This window comes from Olea europaea, unplaced genomic scaffold, assembly GCF_002742605.1.
Source record: "Olea europaea var. sylvestris unplaced genomic scaffold, O_europaea_v1 scaffold1750, whole genome shotgun sequence".
Lineage (NCBI taxonomy): Eukaryota > Viridiplantae > Streptophyta > Magnoliopsida > Lamiales > Oleaceae > Olea > Olea europaea.
The window spans coordinates 20677-28876 of NW_019235218.1; positions in this window are offsets into that span (position 1 = coordinate 20677).

The window sequence follows — 8200 nt, forward strand, 5'->3', positions numbered from 1 at the left end:
TAGTTGCCTGCATGTAATGTGGTGTTTCATCCGACACTTGGAGCGAAAATTTTGCCGGAGGTGTTACTACATCATCGGACATACCCATAAAAATCCAATCACCGGCTCTTGATCTAGCCCTTCTCCTGAATGTTTTTAGATTCCTAAAATTTTTCAAAGTCTTCTTGTTAGTTCTGTTCTTGATTCCGGTATCCCAGTATTTAACAGGCAGTCCATTAACTTCCGATCCACGAGTTGAAGAAGTCAATGAAAGGGTTTCGTCACATTCACTCCCATACTGATGACACACATCATAGAAAACACCAAATCTTAGATATTGTCCAAAAGCTAGCAATTCTGTCTCAAGCACTCAAATCCCAAGTACAAAAGAGTAAATAAGCACAAAAATATATAAAATCTTGAGAATGCCCAGAAGGTGCTCTACTATTAAACCAATAAGATATAAACAAGTACTACTGTTTCAAGGAATTAATTTTTTTTTTTTTTCCTTCAGATCATCATAGTTGTTAAATACCCAGAATCTAAAATAATGGAATTAATGCTTTATATACATGAAAATGGAATCAAAATCAATTTCAAGAAGTTGAACTTACAGGAGAATTTTCTTTCTTTCCATCAGAATCGGTCGTGGCCCTCGTGTAATCTGGCGATGAATCACAAGACTCCATTAAACTAGCTTTTGCTGCAGGCTTAAATAATTTATAAATCAATCAGAAATCTCTTCAAGAAAATTCAACTGACATCAAGGCCAAATAAGATTTTTACAGAAACAAGAAGAGGACAAATATTACATTACCGAAAAAAAAACTACAAAAAATTTTAGGATAATATGACTGAAAATGCTATAGATTCCAAAGTGGTTGGCGTTTGTTTTAAAAATTTGAGCAGTAAACAGCAGCTTACGTTTGAAAAATAGTTGTGTTTGAACTTGTACAAATTGGTACGTTTGACTTAGCTACCATTTCTTTCCGAGTTGACTCACTTTCTTTGTTCAAAGGATTTTTAATTGGGAATGAACTTAAACAAAATTATTGGATTTTTTCCATTAAACTTCTGAATTTGAAATCAAAGTGGGAGCCCTGTCTTGTGAAAAGAACATGTGGGACAGTTGTTCTATATCAGTATAATTGAATAAATGGTGTAGGTGAGAAAATACAGAACTGTTCTTTCGCAATTGTCTAAATTCTAAACGCGTGGACCAAACTCTAATTTCTTCCCAGCTGTTTCTCGTCAATTACACCGCTGAATGCGATAGGAGAAATTTGTGTTGGAAAGTTTAGGTTGACTGTGAAACTTGTTCACATATAAATTGAGAAAACTAACTCGTAACTCTGGTCGATTGTCTTACAATTTTTAATTTATGTTGTTTTATCAAGAAAGCATAAAAATATGAATAATTTTTTTTTATTTATGTTGATGTTATCATGAACGTCAAAAAATTATGCTCAAATATTCGTTAGATACGTTATTGAAAAATACCTTTTTTTTTGGTTTAATTGAATGTCTTTTTCAAAAGATCATAATGGTCTTATTCATATAATTATTCTATAAGGAAATTTTAAGTATACCATATAAAATCCTAACTTAAAATATTAATGAAAACTACCATAGTCAAACTTTGACCAAAGGAAAAACAAATCTAAAACTATAGGATAATATTAAAATCATAAAATTATCAAAATAGTTGATAATTTTTATGCATATGTGTGGCCCTTATGTTTTTTTTTTAACTCTTTTTCAATCACATATTCACTCGTAAAATAATATTACACAAACTCAAAAATTTTCATTATTTTTAACCATACATTCTCTAATAAAATAATATTTCAAAATACATTTTGACCCAAAATGGAGCCCGAACTAGGGCTAAACAAATCACAATTGCATTGAAAATACTCTTAGAACCACCTTCTAGAGTGAAATTTATAGAGTCGGTTAATTCTCGACGCAAACATGGTATCAAGTTGGTGGGGTTAGTAACCCAAATGGTCAATGAACTTTGCAAAAAAAAAATAAAAAATTACGAGGTCACTAAACTTTAAAAATCACTCCATTCGTCACTGAACTTTGCAAAAGATTTCCACAGAGTCATTGAACTTTGCAAAACATTTCCTAGGGGATCTCCTAGAAATTTTTTTTACAAAGTTTAGTGATGAATATAATGATTTTGAAAATTCAGTAGCCTCGTGAGTGGAAACCATTTATAAAGTTCAGTGATCCGTGAAAACTTTTTTCAAAGTTCAGTGATGACTTAAGTGATTTTAAAGTTCAGTGACCCCATCAAAACTTCTTGTAAAGTTCAGTGATCATTTAGGTTATAAAATCCGAGTTGGTGTAATGGGCACATCCATGTGTGAAGCGTACTCGTTATATTGTTTTGAATACTTATTAATTTTAATTATATTTTAATTGAGGTCACCTTGTCATGCTGCTAGCAATGGCTCAATTGGGCTACCAAGTAATTCTGGTATCTTTAATTATGTTGAATTTCTGGAATGTCGATTGGTCCTCTGTTCATACTTCTTTTCTTGTGGTGATATCGTCTATTTGGACCTTTTGGTACAATCTTCTCGATATTGACGGGATATAACAGATCATAATGGTTAATTTGTTATGATTGGAAAAGAAGACTAATAAGCAAATTTGAGTTTATTCTGCAAGGGTTAAATTGAAAAGCATTTTCTTGGATAAAAATTTTATTCTATGCCATTAAAAAAACGAAGAGTTACTTTCTTGGATAAAAAATTTATCCTATGTCTATTGATCTATGAACATTTAAAATTTTTAAAGGAATTATCATCGATATTCTATCAAAGAGGAAAGAAATAAAGTAACTGATTCGTTAGTTACAAAGGGAAGAGAGTGATGCTGCTTTCAGGAGTATGGTGCTCTTGAGCTATCTCAAGTACTTCGCATTTGTACCATAGTATGATTGGACTAACAAGTCATTTCTCTCAAGTTTAGATGCCTATAGGATTTTTGGTTTCCTTTTTCACATTTGTACCGGAGGTATTACTCATATATTGCTTTCAATATTAATAAAAAAAAAAAAACGGATGGGGCGATGGGACCCTCAAGGTTGGCGTTCAACCTGCTTTCAATATTTATTTCTTTGACTAGAGGTTCGGCATATGCCCATTCGTTGTATTCATTTGTTTTCATCTATATTATGGTAAGAGAATCTTAGCTCCTCTTCTTGTCTTGGTGGAAACTGGAAACTAAAAAATAAATGGGGACTATGTTGGTGCTTTATTAAAAAAAAAATTAAAAAAAAAAAAAAATCTTGTCAAAATAATTTATCTATTTGTTAATAAAAGAATAAATATTGTTTGTCTATATTAGAAATAATCATATTGTTAAACGATTGCACTACATGTACATAACAATTTATATAATAATTTACCAACAAATAATGTGATGAGATGTAATTAGATCAAAATCCCATAAAAAAAAAAAAAAAAACTTTTCCACTTACATTTTAACACCTCATTGTTATATAAAACATTATGTAAATAATTATGTACAATAAGCATGGTGTTTAACTTCAAATGGACTAGCTAGCCCAATTGGTCGAGGTGTATGATTTAAGCTAGTTGCAATAACCATGACTTTATTATATTTATTTAATAAATATTTTTAATTAGTTAAATATATATATTTGAATTTTGAAGTTTCAAACTATCTACCTGATTTTTGAATTGGTGTAAATATTACACCTTGACTATGAATTTTTCCCTATTTCATATTCTAATTTGGCCCATAAGATTGGCTCATAGAACAAGACACACTCCGCTGGAATTGTTGGAAAGCCATCTATTAAGTTTCCGACGTGCCTTAAAATCAAAATTTTAAGTTAAGACAAAAACAATAATGAATTTTAATCATATATTTTATGAGATCCACAAGTTTTTAGTCATATATTTCTTCAAATTTAATCCAAATTTACTAAAAATTTTATTAATATCTACAAACTGCTAGAATTTTCTATGGGTTTATATACAAATCCTGTTAGGTAGATAGAGATAGTAATCGAGCTGAGTAGCTCACCGGCTCTGCTCGAAAAAGCTTGACCCATGGGTGGTTCAGATTCGTTTCAAAACGAACCCGAGCACGAGCCAAGGCGAGCCCACGAGCTAGGTTTGTGGCTCATCGAGCCAAACAGTTGCTTACTTTTTTAATTAAAAAAAATAAAGTGATTGTTTGGTCACTTTTAAAGATTTGTGACCCTTTTTTAACGGTCTCTAAAATTTAATATTTTTTTCTTGTATAAATATGTCAAAACTTCACCAGTTTTCTCAGAACAAATTCAACACTCTCTATACTATTTTTTTATTATTCAATTTCTTCTACAATTTTTCTATTCTATGCAATTATGTTACAATTCACATACACATACACATACACATACATTCATTATTATATAATTTACATACATTCTATAAGTTTAATTACATTCAATTCTACTATATACATTCTTTTAATTATATTATCTATACTATTCATTATCCAATTTATAAATTTCATATTTATTCATAATACACATGGATCCTCGTAATTTTCATGGAAGGCTTGTTTAGTGGCCAATCACCTATGACACCACAATCTCAATTTTTTCAATCAATTTGTTGGTTTCAATGACGTCCCGATTCTCAATGATTAGCTGGGAATGGGCGGCAATGACGATGCTTGTGGTAGTAATAATTCAATTGACTTGGATGATATCGATGAAGACACTGACGAGACCGAAATACAAATTCCCGATACAAGAGAAAAGAGAAAGGGTCAAAAGCTTATAAGTGTTGGGAACACTTTAAATTGATTACATCGGGTTGTATCGTCAGCAGAATCCTAGAGTGTAATGCAATGTGCAAATACTACCAAGCACGATTAGCACAGCAAAAGGGTATGGATGCCATCCACCTCAACCGTTAATACGCCAAATGTACAATCAAACATGGACTTCTTGGTGGATCTTAGACACAAATAGCCTTTGATACTTCATCTACCGATGACCATTATTATAGAATCTAAACTAGTGAAGTATGTTTCTTTTATCTTATACTTTCCACTAGCATATCTATAGATATTTCTTCCTTTTTATCAATATAACTATTTGGTTTGGAATATAAAATCCTTCCCATCCTAGTTCACATCCATCTGTTTCAGTTATTTTATATTCATTGTCTAAAGGTAATTCTAATGATAGTAAATTTCTAACATCTTCTTTTATCTTTTTTTACTAGTTCTGTGTCCGATTGATTGAAGTATTTTTTTCATTTGCTAAACAATTTACTATACAATAGTCTTACTTTCTTTCTGAAATCTTTAATAAAATATCTAACATAATTCAAAATTCATAAAAAGGCTTGTATTTTTTTAGTTTCTTATATTTTATCTGAAAATTTTACAATTGTATGTACTATATGTGGTTGCAACTGGATTTTTCCTTCTCTTAAAATTATTCTTAAAAATTCAATTGATTTTATTTATTTTCATTTTTTTTTACTTATACTCAAACCATTTTCTATGAATTTATTTAAAACTATTTCTAAATGCTTCATATATTCCTTATGATTTTTACTATGTACCAAAATATCATCTATATATACACAAATAAATGGAAAAAAATTAAAAATACTATCCATTCTCTTTGAAAAGTAGAGGATGCATTTTTTAATCTAAAATACATGACTAACCATTCAAAATATCCTAGTGGTATAGTAAAAGCTTTCCAAATAATAGAATATTTTGCCATTTTTATTTGTCAAAATCCATATTTACAATCAAATTTTGAAAATATTTTAACTATTTTGTATTTTATTTATTAATATGTTCTTATCTGGTAACTTATATCCATCTTCTATAGTATTATCATTTAATCTTTAACAATTTATAATTATTCTTCTTTTCCTTTTTTAATTTCATTATGATTTTTAATCCAAAAAGTTGCCGATCTGTGTTGGCTATTAGATGGTCCTATCACTTTTAAATCAAACAATTTTTTAATCTGTGTATTAAAGTCTTCTATATCTTGATTTTATATTTAATTTCTGTTGTTCTAGATTTATATTTTTGTTTATAGTGTCTAATTTAGCTTCTATTTTATTTTTATCACAATATTTTATAGGGTGTTTTTCAATTATCTGTAATTCTAGAATTTTATCTATACTATCTACCTTAGATGATGTTTTATTAAATATTATCAATTCTTTAGTTCTTGGTATGATATCAGTCTTTAAGGTTTCTAGAGACAAATGATTTAAATGTTCAAAGCTTTCTAAATTATCTAGATAGCTAAAAAGTTTTCATCTCATTATTTTAGTTTTACTAGCAGTAAACACGTGCATTGCATATATTATGTACGGAATGAATGATATGCATAATATTTTTTAAACTAAGATAATTGATAATGTTAAACAAAAAATTAAAATTTTTAAAAGTTGATAAATGATTTTCAAAATAAAAAATTACACATTTTGTAAAATTTTTTAACCTTAAAAAGTAAAAATAAAAAAATATCATATTTAAACACTTTTAGAAACCAAAAAAAAATTACGTATTAATCGTGCTCGTCATATTAATCCATAGCATATTTATATTGAATTAAAAACTAAAGTTACATTCAAAATAGATATAGAGGTGAAAAATCTTGAACAAAATGTAATTAATAAAAATAGAGGGATAAAAATTCTCCCTTTAAATGTATCAAGATAAATAAATAAATAAATTCTTTTCTTTATATATTTATATCTAATAAGTAACTGAATCATCATCAATTTTCATATTTATACAAAAATGAACATGCAATAATAATAATATATCCAATAATATATTAATATTTTTTAGAACACATAACATTAATTTTTATTAATTCTTAAAAATTTGGTTTTAGTGAAAAATGTGTAACTGAGATGTGAAATTTGTATTTAGTGGGTTGGATATAAATATGGAAGGGGTAAGTAACTCCTAATTATTATGAATAATTAGTAATGTCTTTAGGATTAATAAAAAATTCCTTCCATCTTCGATTCTTTTCCTTCTAACTGTTGATCACATTTAAGCACAAAAAAATAAATAAATAAATAAATAATTAGTATATATATTGTAATTATAACATAATTATTTAAGTTGATTTTTAAGTGAAGCTCACTTATATAAATAATATATAATATAATATAATATACATAAATGTACATATGAAATAATGTTATCCTATATGTATAAAAGAGCGAAACTTTGCTGAACACGTGTTTCAATTTCATATCGTCTTCCTTTTTTTTTTCTTTTTTTTTTTTCATTTCATCCCACGCTATCGGCCATACCTCTTTCCTTCTCCATTTTCCCATGTTATCACCATACCTCTTTACCTCTCCTCAATTTCTCCAACGCAATCACCCATTTCACACAAGAATACATGATTTCTGCACGGAGCTACCTGATTCATCCCTCTCATTCTCTACCCTAATTGTAAACTTTCTGTGACATTCATCAAAATTTTAACTGCCTCATTTGCCTACTTTAAGGTAATGATTTTACGAAATGGGTGTAATCTTGAGTCTGGTCATTTCTATTTTCTAAGTTCATCCGTATCATTTAGTTGTTCATTTGTCTTTAATGGTGATTTTTCTTAAGTTTTCATTTGTTTCAACCCGTGACCAAACTACTTCACAGTTATTCAACTCAAGACGAGCAACTGAATCTCTCTAATTTGTATGAAAGTATGTTTTTTCGATTTTTTTCTTTTGAATTAATCTTCATTTTTGTTAAGTTTCATTTGATTATTGTTTATACGAGCATGGTATTAATTTTGTTCGAACATAACTTCCAGATGATGGTGAATCAACTGATGGGAATAGTGACGGAGTAATTAGTAGGATACTAGGTCTTTGCTCTTCTCCCACTTCATTTTAAAATCTCTTTTTCTTTATATTTCATTTTTCATTTGTGATAACAAAAAAAAAAAGGAAAAAAAAAAGAAAGGGAGACTAAAGCTCCGTGCGTATAGTTCCGTGCAAACCTTTTGCATGGCGGAGAATAAAAACATTTTTTAACAAAAAGAAAAAATAATAATGATAATAATAATAAAAACATTTTTTTAGGCAAAACAAAAAAAAATACGAGACAAAGCTTTAGCGCCGCGCACTGCACGAAACATAAATGCTCCGTGACTGCACAGAGCACTTTTTTTTCTTTTTATATT